Source organism: Phyllobates terribilis, unplaced genomic scaffold (genome assembly GCF_046119375.1).
Source record: "Phyllobates terribilis strain yellow unplaced genomic scaffold, ASM4611937v1 Scaffold_3__8_contigs__length_932513732, whole genome shotgun sequence".
NCBI lineage: Eukaryota > Metazoa > Chordata > Amphibia > Anura > Dendrobatidae > Phyllobates > Phyllobates terribilis.
Genome location: NW_027362763.1, coordinates 29,208,020 through 29,224,172, shown reverse-complemented (window position 1 = coordinate 29,224,172; position 16,153 = coordinate 29,208,020). Strand labels below are relative to the sequence as shown.

Here is a 16,153-nt window from a genome sequence, read left to right as displayed (position 1 = left end):
GATGAGAGGGTTCTCACTGCCTGTGACATGCTGTATGCTGCGCAGTCCGCTGTCTCTCCTGGGCCTTTCCCTGCATCTGTAGATGAGAAGGTTCTCACTGCCTGTGACATGCTGTATGCTGCGCAGTCCGCTGCCTCTCCTGGGCCTTTCCCTGTATCTGTAGATGAGAGGGTTCTCACTGCCTGTGACATGCTGTATGCTGCGCAGTCCGCTGCCTCTCCTGGGCCTTTCCCTGTATCTGTAGATGAGAGGGTTCTCACTGCCTGTGACATGCTGTATGCTGCGCAGTCCGCTGCCTCTCCTGGGCCTTTCCCTGCTTCTGTAGATGAGAGGGTTCTCACTGCCTGTGACATGCTGTATGCTGCGCAGTCCGCTGTCTCTCCTGGGCCTCTCCCTGCATCTGTAGATGAGAGAGTTCTCACTGCCTGTGACATGCTGTATGTTGCGCAGTCCGCTGCCTCTCCTGGGCCTTTCTCTGCATCTATAGATGAGAGGGTTCTCACTGCCTGTGACATGCTGTATGCTGCGCAGTCCGCTGCCTCTCCTGGGCCTTTTCCTTCATCTGTAGATGAGAGGGTTCTCACTGCCTGTGACATGCTGTATGCTGCGCAGTCCACTGCCTCTCCTGGGCCTTTCCCTGCATCTATAGATGAGAGGGTTCTCACTGCCTGTGACATGCTGTATGCTGCGCAGTCCGCTGCCTCTCCTGGGCCTTTCCCTGCATCTGTAGATGAGAGGGTTCTCACTGCCTGTGACATGCTGTATGCTGCGCAGTCCGCTGCCTCTCCTGGGCCTTTCCCTGCATCTATAGATGGGAAGGTTCTCACTGCCTGTGACATGCTGTATGCTGCGCAGTCCGCTGTCTCTCCTGGGCCTTTCCCTGCATCTGTAGATGGGAGGGTTCTCACTGCCTGTGACATGCTGTATGCTGCGCAGTCCGCTGTCTCTCCTGGGCTTTTCCCTGCATCTGTAGATGGGAGGGTTCTCACTGCCTGTGACTTGCTGTATGCTGCGCAGTCCGCTGCCTCTCCTGGGCCACTCCCTGCATCTATAGATGAGAGGGTTCTCACTGCCTGTGACATGCTGTATGCTGCGCAGTCCGCTGCCTCTCCTGGGCCTCTCCCTGCATCTATAGATGGGAGGGTTCTCACTGCCTGTGACTTGCTGTATGCTGCGCAGTCCGCTGTCTCTCCTGGGCCTTTCCCTGCATCTGTAGATGAGAGGGTTCTCACTGCCTGTGACATGCTGTATGCCGCGCAGTCCGCTGTCTCTCCTGGGCCTTTCACTGCATCTGTAGATGAGAAGGTTCTCACTGCCTGTGACATGCTGTATGCTGCGCAGTCCGCTGCCTCTCCTGGGCCTTTCCCTGTATCTGTAGATGAGAAGGTTCTCACTGCCTGTGACATGCTGTATGCTGCGCAGTCCGCTGCCTCTCCTGGGCCTTTCCCTGCATCTGTAGATGAGAAGGTTCTCACTGCCTGTGACATGCTGTATGCTGCGCAGTCCGCTGCCTCTCCTGGGCCTTTCCCTGTATCTGTAGATGAGAGGGTTCTCACTGCCTGTGACATGCTGTATGCTGCGCAGTCCGCTGTCTCTCCTGGGCCTTTCCCTGCATCTGTAGATGGGAGGGTTCTCACTGCCTGTGACATGCTGTATGCTGTGCAGTCCGCTGTCTCTCCTGGGCCTTTCCCTGCATCTGTAGATGGGAGGGTTCTCACTGCCTGTGACTTGCTGTATGCTGCGCAGTCCGCTGCCTCTCCTGGGCCTCTCCCTGCATCTATAGATGAGAGGGTTCTCACTGCCTGTGACATGCTGTATGCTGCGCAGTCCGCTGCCTCTCCTGGGCCTCTCCCTGCATCTATAGATGGGAGGTTTCTCACTGCCTGTGACATGCTGTATGCCGCGCAGTCCGCTGTCTCTCCTGGGCCTTTCCCTGCATCTGTAGATGAGAAGGTTCTCACTGCCTGTGACATGCTGTATGCCGCGCAGTCCGCTGTCTCTCCTGGGCCTTTCCCTGCATCTATAGATGGGAGGGTTCTCACTGCCTGTGACATGCTGTATGCTGCGCAGTCCGCTGCCTCTCCTGGGCCTTTCCCTGCTTCTGTAGATGAGAGGTTTCTCACTGCCTGTGACATGCTGTATGCTGCGCAGTCCGCTGTCTCTCCTGGGCCTTTCCCTGCATCTGTAGATGAGAAGGTTCTCACTGCCTGTGACATGCTGTATGCTGCGCAGTCCGCTGCCTCTCCTGGGCCTTTCCCTGTATCTGTAGATGAGAGGGTTCTCACTGCCTGTGACATGCTGTATGCTGCGCAGTCCGCTGCCTCTCCTGGGCCTTTCCCTGCTTCTGTAGATGAGAGGGTTCTCACTGCCTGTGACATGCTGTATGCTGCGCAGTCCGCTGTCTCTCCTGGGCCTCTCCCTGCATCTGTAGATGAGAGGGTTCTCACTGCCTGTGACATGCTGTATGCTGCGCAGTCCGCTGTCTCTCCTGGGCCTTTCCCTGCATCTATAGATGGGAGGGTTCTCACTGCCTGTGACATGCTGTATGCTGCGCAGTCCGCTGCCTCTCCTGGGCCTTTCTCTGCATCTCTAGATGAGAGGGTTCTCACTGCCTGTGACATGCTGTATGCTGCGCAGTCCGCTGCCTCTCCTGGGCCTTTTCCTTCATCTGTAGATGAGAGGGTTCTCACTGCCTGTGACATGCTGTATGCTGCGCAGTCCGCTGCCTCTCCTGGGCCTTTCCCTGCATCTATAGATGGGAGAGTTCTCACTGCCTGTGACATGCTGTATGCTGCGCAGTCCGCTGCCTCTCCTGGGCCTTTCCCTGCATCTGTAGATGAGAAGGGTCTCACTGCCTGTGACATGCTGTATGCTGCGCAGTCCGCTCTCTCTCCTGGGCCTTTTCCTGCATCTATAGATGGGAGGGTTCTCACTGCCTGTGACATGCTGTATGCTGCACAGTCCGCTGCCTCTCCTGGGCCTTTCCCTGCATCTATAGATGGGAGGGTTCTCACTGCCTGTGACATGCTGTATGCTGCACAGTCCGCTGCCTCTCCTGGGCCTTTTCCTGCATCTGTAGATGGGAGGGTTCTCACTGCCTGTGACATGCTGTATGCTGCGCAGTCCGCTGCCTCTCCTGGGCCTTTCCCTGCATCTATAGATGGGAGGGTTCTCACTGCCTGTGACATGCTGTATGCTGCGCAGTCCGCTGCCTCTCCTGGGCCTTTTCCTGCATCTGTAGATGGGAGGGTTCTCACTGCCTGTGACATGCTGTATGCTGCGCAGTCCGCTGTCTCTCCTGGGCCTTTCCCTGCATCTATAGATGGGAGGGTTCTCACTGCCTGTGACATGCTGTATGCTGCGCAGTCCGCTGTCTCTCTTGGGCCTTTCCCTGCATCTGTAGATGAGAGGTTTCTCACTGCCAGTGACATGCTGTATGCTGCGCAGTCCGCTGCCTCTCCTGGGCCTTTCCCTGCATCTATAGATGGGAGAGCTCTCTCACTCCCTGTGACATGCTGTATGCTGCGCAGTCCGCTGCCTCTCCTGGGCCTTTCCCTGCATCTATAGATGGGAGGGTTCTCACTGCCTGTGACATGCTGCACAGTCCGCTGCCTCTCCTGGGCCTTTTCCTGCATCTATAGATGGGAGGGTTCTCACTGCCTGTGACATGCTGTATGCTGCGCAGTCCGCTGCCTCTCCTGGGCCTTTCCCTGCATCTATAGATGGGAGGGGTCTCAATGCCTGTGACATGCTGTATGCTGCGCAGTCCGCTGCCTCTCCTGGGCCTTTCCCTGCATCTATAGATGGGAGGGTTCTCACTGCCTGTGACATGCTGTATGCTGCGCAGTCCGCTGCCTCTCCTGGGCCTTTCCCTGCATCTATAGATGGGAGGGTTCTCATTGCCTGTGACATGCTGTATGCTGCGCAGTCCGCTGTCTCTCCTGGGCCTTTCCCTGCATCTGTAGATGGGAGGGTTCTCACTGCCTGTGACATGCTGTATGCTGCGCAGTCCGCTGCCTCTCCTGGGCCTTTTCCTTCATCTGTAGATGAGAGGGTTCTCACTGCCTGTGACATGCTGTATGCTGCGCAGTCCGCTGCCTCTCCTGGGCCTTTCCCTGCATCTATAGATGGGAGAGTTCTCACTGCCTGTGACATGCTGTATGCTGCGCAGTCCGCTGCCTCTCCTGGGCCTTTCCCTGCATCTGTAGATGAGAAGGGTCTCACTGCCTGTGACATGCTGTATGCTGCGCAGTCCGCTCTCTCTCCTGGGCCTTTTCCTGCATCTATAGATGGGAGGGTTCTCACTGCCTGTGACATGCTGTATGCTGCACAGTCCGCTGCCTCTCCTGGGCCTTTCCCTGCATCTATAGATGGGAGGGTTCTCACTGCCTGTGACATGCTGTATGCTGCACAGTCCGCTGCCTCTCCTGGGCCTTTTCCTGCATCTGTAGATGGGAGGGTTCTCACTGCCTGTGACATGCTGTATGCTGCGCAGTCCGCTGCCTCTCCTGGGCCTTTCCCTGCATCTATAGATGGGAGGGTTCTCACTGCCTGTGACATGCTGTATGCTGCGCAGTCCGCTGCCTCTCCTGGGCCTTTTCCTGCATCTGTAGATGGGAGGGTTCTCACTGCCTGTGACATGCTGTATGCTGCGCAGTCCGCTGTCTCTCCTGGGCCTTTCCCTGCATCTATAGATGGGAGGGTTCTCACTGCCAGTGACATGCTGTATGCTGCGCAGTCCGCTGCCTCTCCTGGGCCTTTCCCTGCATCTATAGATGGGAGAGCTCTCACTCCCTGTGACATGCTGTATGCTGCGCAGTCCGCTGCCTCTCCTGGGCCTTTCCCTGCATCTATAGATGGGAGGGTTCTCACTGCCTGTGACATGCTGCACAGTCCGCTGCCTCTCCTGGGCCTTTTCCTGCATCTATAGATGGGAGGGTTCTCACTGCCTGTGACATGCTGTATGCTGCGCAGTCCGCTGCCTCTCCTGGGCCTTTCCCTGCATCTGTAGATGGGAGGGTTCTCACTGCCTGTGACATGCTGTATGCTGCGCAGTCCGCTGCCTCTCCTGGGCCTTTCCCTGCATCTATAGATGGGAGGGTTCTCAATGCCTGTGACATGCTGTATGCTGCGCAGTCCGCTGTCTCTCCTGGGCCTTTCCCTGCATCTATAGATGGGAGGGTTCTCACTGCCTGTGACATGCTGTATGCTGCGCAGTCCGCTGCCTCTCCTGGGCCTTTCCCTGCATCTATAGATGGGAGGGGTCTCAATGCCTGTGACATGCTGTATGCTGCGCAGTCCGCTGCCTCTCCTGGGCCTTTCCCTGCATCTATAGATGGGAGGGTTCTCACTGCCTGTGACATGCTGTATGCTGCACAGTCCGCTGCCTCTCCTGGGCCTTTCCCTGCATCTATAGATGGGAGGGTTCTCATTGCCTGTGACATGCTGTATGCAGCGCAGTCCGCTGTCTCTCCTGGGCCTTTCCCTGCATCTGTAGATGGGAGGGTTCTCACTGCCTGTGACATGCTGTATGCTGCGCAGTCCGCTGCCTCTTCTGGGCCTTTCCCTGCATCTATAGATGGGAGGGTTCTCACTGCCTGTGACATGCTGTATGCTGCGCAGTCCGCTGTCACTCCTGGGCCTTTCCCTGCATCTATAGATGGGAGGGTTCTCACTGCCTGTGACATGCTGTAAGCTGAACAGTCCGCTGTCTCTCCTGGGCCTTTCCCTGCATCTGTAGATGGGAGGGTTCTCACTGCCTGTGACATGCTGTATGCTGCGCAGTCCGCTGTCTCTCCTAGGCCTTTCCCTGCATCTATAGATGGGAGGGTTCTCACTGCCTGTGACATGCTGTATGCTGCGCAGTCCGCTGTCTCTCCTGGGCCTTTCCCTGCATCTATAGATGGGAGGGTTCTCACTGCCTGTGACAAGCTGTATGCTGCGCAGTCCGCTGTCTCTCCTGGGCCTTTTCCTGCATCTATAGATGGGAGGGTTCTCAATGCCTGTGACATGCTGTATGCTGCGCAGTCCGCTGCCTCTTCTGGGCCTTTCCCTGCATCTGTAGATGGGAGGGTTCTCACTGCCTGTGACATGCTGTATGCTGCGCAGTCCGCTGCCTCTCCTGGACCTTTCCCTGCATCTGTAGATGAGAGGATTCTCACTGCCTGTGACATGCTGTATGCTGCGCAGTCCGCTGCATCTCGTGGGCCTTTCCCTGCATCTATAGATGGGAGGGTTCTCACTGCCTGTGACATGCTGTATGCTGCGCAGTCCGCTGCATCTCCTGGGCCTTTCCCTGCATCTATAGATGGGAGGGTTCTCACTGCCTGTGACATGCTGTATGCTGCGCAGTCCACTGCCTCTCCTGGGCCTTTCCCTGCATCTGTAGATGGGAGGGTTCTCACTGCCTGTGACATGCTGTATGCTGCGCAGTCCGCTGCCTCTCCTGGGCCTTTCCCTGCATCTATAGATGGGAGGGTTCTCATTGCCTGTGACATGCTGTATGCTGCGCAGTCCGCTGTCTCTCCTGGGCCTTTTCCTGCATCTGTAGATGGGAGGGTTCTCACTGCCTGTGACATGCTGTATGCTGCGCAGTCCGCTGCCTCTCCTGGGCATCTCCCTGCATCTATAGATGGGAGGGTTCTCACTGCCTGTGACATGCTGTATGCTGCGCAGTCCGCTGCCTCTCCTAGGCCTTTCCCTGCATCTAGAGATGAGAGGGTTCTCACTGCCTGTGACATGCTGTATGCTGCGCAGTCCGCTGCCTCTCCTGGGCCTTTCCCTGCATCTGTAGATGGGAGGGTTCTCACTGCCTGTGACATGCTGTATGCTGCGCAGTCCGCTGCCTCTCCTGGGCCTTTCCCTGCATCTGTAGATGAGAGGGTTCTCACTGCCTGTGACATGCTGTATGCTGCGCAGTCCGCTGCCTCTCCTGGGCCTTTCCCTGCATCTGTAGATGAGAGGGTTCTCACTGCCTGTGACATGCTGTATGCTGCGCAGTCCGCTGCCTCTCCTGGGCCTTTCCCTGCATCTGTAGATGAGAGGGTTCTCACTGCCTGTGACATGCTGTATGCTGCGCAGTCCGCTGCCTCTCCTGGTCCTTTCCCTGCATCTGTAGATGGGAGGGTTCTCACTGCCTGTGACATGCTGTATACTGCGCAGTCCGCTGCCTCTTCTGGGCCTTTTCCTGCATCTATAGATGGGAGGGTTCTCAATGCCTGTGACATGCTGTATGCTGCGCAGTCCGCTGCCTCTCCTGGACCTTTCCCAACATCTATAGATGAGAGGGTTCTCACTGCCTGTGACATGCTGTATGCTGCGCAGTCCGCTGCCTCTTCTGGGCCTTTCCCTGCATCTATAGATGAGAGGGTTCTCACTGCCTGTGACATGCTGTAGGCTGAGCAGTCCGCTGCCTCTCCTGGGCCTTTCCCTGCATCTATAGATGAGAGGGTTCTCACTGCCTGTGACATGCTGTAGGCTGAGCAGTCCGCTGCCTCTCCTGGGCCTTTCCCTGCATCTATAGATGGGAGGGTTCTCACTGCCTGTGACATGCTGTATGCTGTACAGTCCGCTGCCTCTCCTGGGCCTTTCCCTGCATCTATAGATGGGAGGGTTCTAACTGCCTGTGACATGCTGTATGCTGCGCAGTCCGAGGCCTCTCCTGGGCCTTTCCCTGCATCTGTAGATGAGAAGGTTCTCACTGCCTGTGACATGCTGTATGCTGCGCAGTCCACTGCCTCTCCTGGGCCTTTCCCTGCATCTGTAGATGGGAGGGTTCTCACTGCCTGTGACATGCTGTATGCTGCGCAGTCCGCTGCCTCTCCTGGGCCTTTCCCTGCATCTATAGATGGGAGGGTTCTCACTGCCTGTGACATGCTATATGCTGCGCAGTCCGCTGCCTCTCCTGGGCCTTTCCCTGCATCTATAGATGGGAGGGTTCTCAATGCCTGTGACATGCTGTATGCTGCGCAGTCCGCTGCCTCTCCTGAGCCTTTCCCTGCATCTATAGATGGGAGGGTTCTCACTGCCTGTGACATGCTGTATGCTGCGCAGTCCGCTGCCTCTCCTGGGCCTTTCCCTGCATCTATAGATGGGAGGGTTCTCACTGCCTGTGACATGCTGTATGCTGTGCAGTCCGCTGCCTCTCCTGGGCCTTTCCCTGCATCTATAGATGGGAGGGTTCTCATTGCCTGTGACATGCTGTATGCTGCGCAGTCCGCTGCCTCTCCTGGGCCTTTCCCTGCATCTATAGATGGGAGGGTTCTCATTGCCTGTGACATGCTGTATACTGTGCCGTCTGCTGCCTCTCCTGGGCCTTTCCCTGCATCTGTAGATGGGAAGGTTCTCACTGCCTGTGACATGCTGTATGCTGCGCAGTCTGCTGTCTCTCCTGGGACTTTCCCTGCATCTGTAGATGGGAGGGTTCTCACTGCCTGTGACATGCTGTATGCTGCGCAGTCCGCTGCCTCTTCTGGGCCTTTCCCTGCATCAATAGATGGGAGGGTTCTCACTGCCTGTGACATGCTGTATGCTGCGCAGTCCGCTGTCACTCCTGGGCCTTTCCCTGCATCTATAGATGGGAGGGTTCCCACTGCCTGTGACATGCTGTATGCTGCGCAGTCCGCTGCCTCTCCTGGGCCTTTCCCTGCATCTATAGATGAGAGGGTTCTCACTGCCTGTGACATGCTGTATGCTGCGCAGTCCGCTGTCTCTCCTGGGCCTTTCCCTGCATCAATAGATGGGAGGGTTCTCACTGCCTGTGACATGCTGTATGCTGCGCAGTCCGCTGCCTCTCCTGGGCCTTTCCCTGCATCTATAGATGGGAGGGTTCTCACTGCCTGTGACATGCTGTATGCTGCGCAGTCCGCTGCCTCTCCTGGTCCTTTCCCTGCATCTGTAGATGGGAGGGTTCTCACTGCCTGTGACATGCTGTATGCTGCGCAGTCCGCTGCCTCTCCTAGGCCTTTTCCTGCATCTATAGATGGGAGGGTTCTCAATGCCTGTGACATGCTGTATGCTGCGCAGTCCGCTGTCTCTCCTGGGCCTTTTCCTGCATCTATAGATGGGAGGGTTCTCACTGCCTGTGACACGCTGTATGCTGCGCAGTCCGCTGCCTCTCCTAGGCTTTTCCCTGCATCTGTAGATGGGAGGGTTCTCACTGCCTGTGACATGCTGTATGCTGCGCAGTCCGCTGCCTCTCCTGGGCCTTTCCCTGCATCTGTAGATGGGAGGGTTCTCAATGCCTGTGACATGCTGTATGCTGCGCAGTCCGCTGCCTCTCCTGGGCCTTTCCCTGCATCTGTAGATGGGAGGGTTCTAACTGCCTGTGACATGCTGTATGCTGCGCAGTCCGAGGCCTCTCCTGGGCCTTTCCCTGCATCTGTAGATGAGAAGGTTCTCACTGCCTGTGACATGCTGTATGCTGCGCAGTCCGCTGCCTCTCCTAGGCCTTTTCCTGCATCTATAGATGGGAGGGTTCTAACTGCCTGTGACATGCTGTATGCTGTGCAGTCCGCTGCCTCTCCTGGGCCTTTCCCTGCATCTATAGATGGGAGGGTTCTCATTGCCTGTGACATGCTGTATGCTGCGCAGTCCGCTGCCTCTCCTGGGCCTTTCCCTGCATCTATAGATGGGAGGGTTCTCATTGCCTGTGACATGCTGTATACTGTGCCGTCTGCTGCCTCTCCTGGGCCTTTCCCTGCATCTGTAGATGGGAAGGTTCTCACTGCCTGTGACATGCTGTATGCTGCGCAGTCTGCTGTCTCTCCTGGGACTTACCCTGCATCTGTAGATGGGAGGGTTCTCACTGCCTGTGACATGCTGTATGCTGCGCAGTCCGCTGCCTCTTCTGGGCCTTTCCCTGCACCAATAGATGGGAGGGTTCTCACTGCCTGTGACATGCTGTATGCTGCGCAGTCCGCTGTCACTCCTGGGCCTTTCCCTGCATCTATAGATGGGAGGGTTCCCACTGCCTGTGACATGCTGTATGCTGCGCAGTCCGCTGCCTCTCCTGGGCCTTTCCCTGCATCTGTAGATGAGAAGGTTCTCACTGCCTGTGACATGCTGTATGCTGCGCAGTCCGCTGCCTCTCCTGGGCCTTTCCCTGCATCTATAGATGGGAGGGTTCTCACTGCCTGTGACATGCTATATGCTGCGCAGTCCGCTGTCTCTCCTGGGCCTTTCCCTGCATCTATAGATGGGAGGGTTCTCATTGCCTGTGACATGCTGTATACTGTGCCGTCTGCTGCCTCTCCTGGGCCTTTCCCTGCATCTGTAGATGGGAAGGTTCTCACTGCCTGTGACATGCTGTATGCTGCGCAGTCTGCTGTCTCTCCTGGGACTTTCCCTGCATCTGTAGATGGGAGGGTTCTCACTGCCTGTGACATGCTGTATGCTGCGCAGTCCGCTGCCTCTTCTGGGCCTTTCCCTGCATCAATAGATGGGAGGGTTCTCACTGCCTGTGACATGCTGTATGCTGCGCAGTCCGCTGTCACTCCTGGGCCTTTCCCTGCATCTATAGATGGGAGGGTTCCCACTGCCTGTGACATGCTGTATGCTGCGCAGTCCGCTGCCTCTCCTGGGCCTTTCCCTGCATCTAACTGCCTGTGACATGCTGTATGCTGCGCAGTCCGAGGCCTCTCCTGGGCCTTTCCCTGCATCTGTAGATGAGAAGGTTCTCACTGCCTGTGACATGCTGTATGCTGCACAGTCCGCTGCCTCTCCTGGGCCTTTCCCTGCATCTATAGATGGGAGGGTTCTCACTGCCTGTGACATGCTATATGCTGCGCAGTCCGCTGCCTCTCCTGGGCCTTTCCCTGCATCTATAGATGGGAGGGTTCTCAATGCCTGTGACATGCTGTATGCTGCGCAGTCCGCTGCCTCTCCTGAGCCTTTCCCTGCATCTATAGATGGGAGGGTTCTCACTGCCTGTGACATGCTGTATGCTGCGCAGTCCGCTGCCTCTCCTGGGACTTTCCCTGCATCTATAGATGGGAGGGTTCTCACTGCCTGTGACATGCTGTATGCTGTGCAGTCCGCTGCCTCTCCTGGGCCTTTCCCTGCATCTATAGATGGGAGGGTTCTCATTGCCTGTGACATGCTGTATGCTGCGCAGTCCGCTGCCTCTCCTGGGCCTTTCCCTGCATCTATAGATGGGAGGGTTCTCATTGCCTGTGACATGCTGTATACTGTGCCGTCTGCTGCCTCTCCTGGGCCTTTCCCTGCATCTGTAGATGGGAAGGTTCTCACTGCCTGTGACATGCTGTATGCTGCGCAGTCTGCTGTCTCTCCTGGGACTTTCCCTGCATCTGTAGATGGGAGGGTTCTCACTGCCTGTGACATGCTGTATGCTGCGCAGTCCGCTGTCACTCCTGGGCCTTTCCCTGCATCTATAGATGGGAGGGTTCCCACTGCCTGTGACATGCTGTATGCTGCGCAGTCCGCTGCCTCTTCTGGGCCTTTCCCTGCATCAATAGATGGGAGGGTTCTCACTGCCTGTGACATGCTGTATGCTGCGCAGTCCGCTGTCACTCCTGGGCCTTTCCCTGCATCTATAGATGGGAGGGTTCCCACTGCCTGTGACATGCTGTATGCTGCGCAGTCCGCTGCCTCTCCTGGGCCTTTCCCTGCATCTATAGATGAGAGGGTTCTCACTGCCTGTGACATGCTGTATGCTGCGCAGTCCGCTGCCTCTCCTGGGCCTTTCCCTGCATCTATAGATGGGAGGGTTCTCACTGCCTGTGACATGCTGTATGCTGCGCAGTCCGCTGCCTCTCCTGGTCCTTTCCCTGCATCTGTAGATGGGAGGGTTCTCACTGCCTGTGACATGCTGTATGCTGCGCAGTCCGCTGCCTCTCCTAGGCCTTTTCCTGCATCTATAGATGGGAGGGTTCTCAATGCCTGTGACATGCTGTATGCTGCGCAGTCCGCTGTCTCTCCTGGGCCTTTTCCTGCATCTATAGATGGGAGGGTTCTCACTGCCTGTGACATGCTGTATGCTGCGCAGTCCGCTGCCTCTCCTAGGCTTTTCCCTGCATCTGTAGATGGGAGGGTTCTCACTGCCTGTGACATGCTGTATGCTGCGCAGTCCGCTGCCTCTCCTGATCCTTTCCCTGCATCTGTAGATGGGAGGGTTCTCACTGCCTGTGACATGCTGTATGCTGCGCAGTCCGCTGCCTCTCCTAGGCCTTTCCCTGCATCTGTAGATGGGAGGGTTCTCAATGCCTGTGACATGCTGTATGCTGCGCAGTCCGCTGCCTCTCCTGGGCCTTTCCCTGCATCTGTAGATGGGAGGGTTCTCACTGCCTGTGACATGCTGTATGCTGCGCAGTCCGAGGCCTCTCCTGGGCCTTTCCCTGCATCTGTAGATGAGAAGGTTCTCACTGCCTGTGACATGCTGTATGTGACGCAGTCCGCTGCCTCTCCTGGGCCTTTCTCTGCATCTATAGATGAGAGGGTTCTCACTGCCTGTGACATGCTGTATGCTGCGCAGTCCGCTGCCTCTCCTGGGCCTTTCCCTGCATCTGTAGATGAGAGGGTTCTCACTGCCAGTGACATGCTGTATGCTGCGCAGTCCGCTGTCTCTCCTGGGCCTTTCCCTGCATCTATAGATGGGAGGGTTCTCACTGCCTGTGACATGCTGTATGCTGCGCAGTCCGCTGCCTCTCCTGGGCCTTTCCCTGCATCTGTAGATGGGAGGGTTCTCACTGCCTGTGACATGCTGTATGCTGCGCAGTCCGCTGCCTCTCCTGGGCCTTTCCCTGCATCTGTAGATGAGAGGGTTCTCACTGCCAGTGACATGCTGTATGCTGCGCAGTCCGCTGTCTCTCCTGGGCCTTTCCCTGCATCTGTAGATGGGAGGGTTCTCACTGCCTGTGACATGCTGTATGCTGCGCAGTCCGCTGCCTCTCCTGGGCCTTTCCCTGCATCTGTAGATGGGAGGGTTCTCACAGCCTGTGACATGCTGTATGCTGCGCAGTCCGCTGCCTCTTCTGGGCCTTTCCCTGCATCTGTAGATGGGAGGGTTCTCACTGCCTGTGACATGCTGTATGCTGCGCAGTCCGCTGCCTCTTCTGGGCCTTTCCCTGCATCTGTAGATGGGAGGGTTCTCACTGCCTGTGACATGCTGTATGCTGCGCAGTCCGCTGCCTCTCCTGGGCCTTACCCTGCATCTATAGATGGGAGGGTTCTCACTGCCTGTGACATGCTGTATGCTGCGCAGTCCGCTGTCTCTCCTGGGCCTTTCCCTTCATCTATAGATGGGAGGGTTCTCACTGCCTGTGACATGCTGTATGCTGCGCAGTCCGCTGCCTCTCCTGGGCCTTTCCCTGCATCTGTAGATGAGAGGGTTCTCACTGCCAGTGACATGCTGTATGCTGCGCAGTCCGCTGCCTCTTCTGGGCCTTTCCCTGCATCTGTAGATGAGAGGGTTCTCACTGCCTGTGACATGCTGTATGCTGCGCAGTCCGCTGCCTCTCCTGGGCCTTTCCCTGCATCTATAGATGGGAGGGCTCTCACTGCCTGTGACATGCTGTATGCTGCGCAGTCCGCTGTCTCTCCTGGGCCTTTCCCTGTATCTGTAGATGGGAGGGTTCTCACTGCCTGTGACATGCTGTATGCTGCGCATTCCGCTGCCTCTCCTGGGCCTTTCCCTGCATCTGTAGATGGGAGGGTTCTCACTGCCTGTGACCTGCTGTATGCTGCGCAGTCCGCTGTCTCTCCTGGGACTTTCCCTGCATCTATAGATGGGAGGGTTCTCACTGCCTGTGACATGCTGTATGCTGCGCAGTCCGCTGCCTCTCCTGGGCCTTTCCCTTCATCTATAGATGGGAGGGTTCTCACTGCCTGTGACATGCTGTATGCTGCGCAGTCCGCTGTCTCTCCTGGGCCTTTCCCTTCATCTTTAGATGGGAGGGTTCTCACTGCCTGTGACATGCTGTATGCTGCGCAGTGTTCTGCCTCTCCTGGGCCTCTCCCTGCCCGTTACATGCTGCGCAGTGTTCTGCCTCTCCCTGCCCGTTACATGCTGCGCAGTGTTCTGCCTCTCCCTGCCCGTTACATGCTGCGCAGTGTTCTGCCTCTCCTGGGCCTCTCCCTGCCCGTTACATGCTGCGCAGTGTTCTGCCTCTCCTGGGCCTCTCCCTGCCCGTTACATGCTGCGCAGTGTTCTGCCTCTCCTGGGCCTCTCCCTGCCCGTTACATGCTGCGCAGTGTTCTGCCTCTCCTGGGCCTCTCCCTGCCCGTTACATGCTGCGCAGTGTTCTGCCTCTCCTGGGCCTCTCCCTGCCCGTTACATGCTGCGCAGTGTTCTGCCTCTCCTGGGCCTCTCCCTGCCCGTTACATGCTGCGCAGTGTTCTGCCTCTCCTGGGCCTCTCCCTGCCCGTTACATGCTGCGCAGTGTTCTGCCTCTCCTGGGCCTCTCCCTGCCCGTTACATGCTGCGCAGTGTTCTGCCTCTCCTGGGCCTCTCCCTGCCCGTTACATGCTGCGCAGTGTTCTGCCTCTCCTGGGCCTCTCCCTGCCCGTTACATGCTGCGCAGTGTTCTGCCTCTCCTGGGCCTCTCCCTGCCCGTTACATGCTGCGCAGTGTTCTGCCTCTCCTGGGCCTCTCCCTGCCCGTTACATGCTGCGCAGTGTTCTGCCTCTCCTGGGCCTCTCCCTGCCCGTTACATGCTGCGCAGTGTTCTGCCTCTCCTGGGCCTCTCCCTGCCCGTTACATGCTGCGCAGTGTTCTGCCTCTCCTGGGCCTCTCCCTGCCCGTTACATGCTGCGCAGTGTTCTGCCTCTCCTGGGCCTCTCCCTGCCCGTTACATGCTGCGCAGTGTTCTGCCTCTCCTGGGCCTCTCCCTGCCCGTTACATGCTGCGCAGTGTTCTGCCTCTCCTGGGCCTCTCCCTGCCCGTTACATGCTGCGCAGTGTTCTGCCTCTCCTGGGCCTCTCCCTGCCCGTTACATGCTGCGCAGTGTTCTGCCTCTCCTGGGCCTCTCCCTGCCCGTTACATGCTGCGCAGTGTTCTGCCTCTCCTGGGCCTCTCCCTGCCCGTTACATGCTGCGCAGTGTTCTGCCTCTCCTGGGCCTCTCCCTGCCCGTTACATGCTGCGCAGTGTTCTGCCTCTCCTGGGCCTCTCCCTGCCCGTTACATGCTGCGCAGTGTTCTGCCTCTCCTGGGCCTCTCCCTGCCCGTTACATGCTGCGCAGTGTTCTGCCTCTCCTGGGCCTCTCCCTGCCCGTTACATGCTGCGCAGTGTTCTGCCTCTCCTGGGCCTCTCCCTGCCCGTTACATGCTGCGCAGTGTTCTGCCTCTCCTGGGCCTCTCCCTGCCCGTTACATGCTGCGCAGTGTTCTGCCTCTCCTGGGCCTCTCCCTGCCCGTTACATGCTGCGCAGTGTTCTGCCTCTCTTGGGCCTCTCCCTGCCCGTTACATGCTGCGCAGTGTTCTGCCTCTCTTGGGCCTCTCCCTGCCCGTTACATGCTGCGCAGTGTTCTGCCTCTCTTGGGCCTCTCCCTGCCCGTTACATGCTGCGCAGTGTTCTGCCTCTCCTCGGCCTCTCCCTGCCCGTTACATGCCGCGCAGTGTTCCGCCTCTCCTGGGCCTCTCTCTGCCCGTTACATGCCGCGCAGTGTTCCGCCTCTCCTGAGCCTCTCTCTGCCCGTTACATGCCGCGCAGTGTTCCGCCTCTCCTGAGCCTCTCTCTGCCCGTTACATGCCGAGCAGTGTTCCGCCTCTCCTGGGCCTCTCTCTGCCCGTTACATGCCGCGCCGTGTTCCGCCTCTCCTGGGCCTCTCTCTGCCCGTTACATGCCGCGCCGTGTTCCGCCTCTCCTGGGCCTCTCTCTGCCCGTTACATGCTGCGCAGTGTTCCGCCTCTCCTGGGCCTCTCTCTGCCCGTTACATGCTGCGCAGTGTTCCGCCTCTCCTGGGCCTCTCTCTGCCCGTTACATGCTGCGCAGTGTTCCGCCTCTCCTGGGCCTCTCTCTGCCCGTTACATGCTGCGCAGTGTTCCGCCTCTCCTGGGCCTCTCTCTGCTCGTTACATGCTGCGCAGTGTTCCGCCTCTCCTGGGCCTCTCTCTGCCCGTTACATGCTGCGCAGTGTTCCGCCTCTCCTCGGCCTCTCTCTGCTCGTTACATGCTGCGCAGTGTTCCGCCTCTCCTGGG

The 16,153-nt window shown here is 57.9% G+C and overlaps 1 protein-coding gene across 2 annotated transcripts in view; it reads right to left on the bottom strand.

Annotated features, from left to right (window-relative positions):
• SELENOI (selenoprotein I) overlaps positions 1 to 16,153 on the bottom strand; it is a 52,372-nt gene that overhangs the window by 22,627 nt on the left and 13,592 nt on the right. The window lies entirely within an intron of this gene.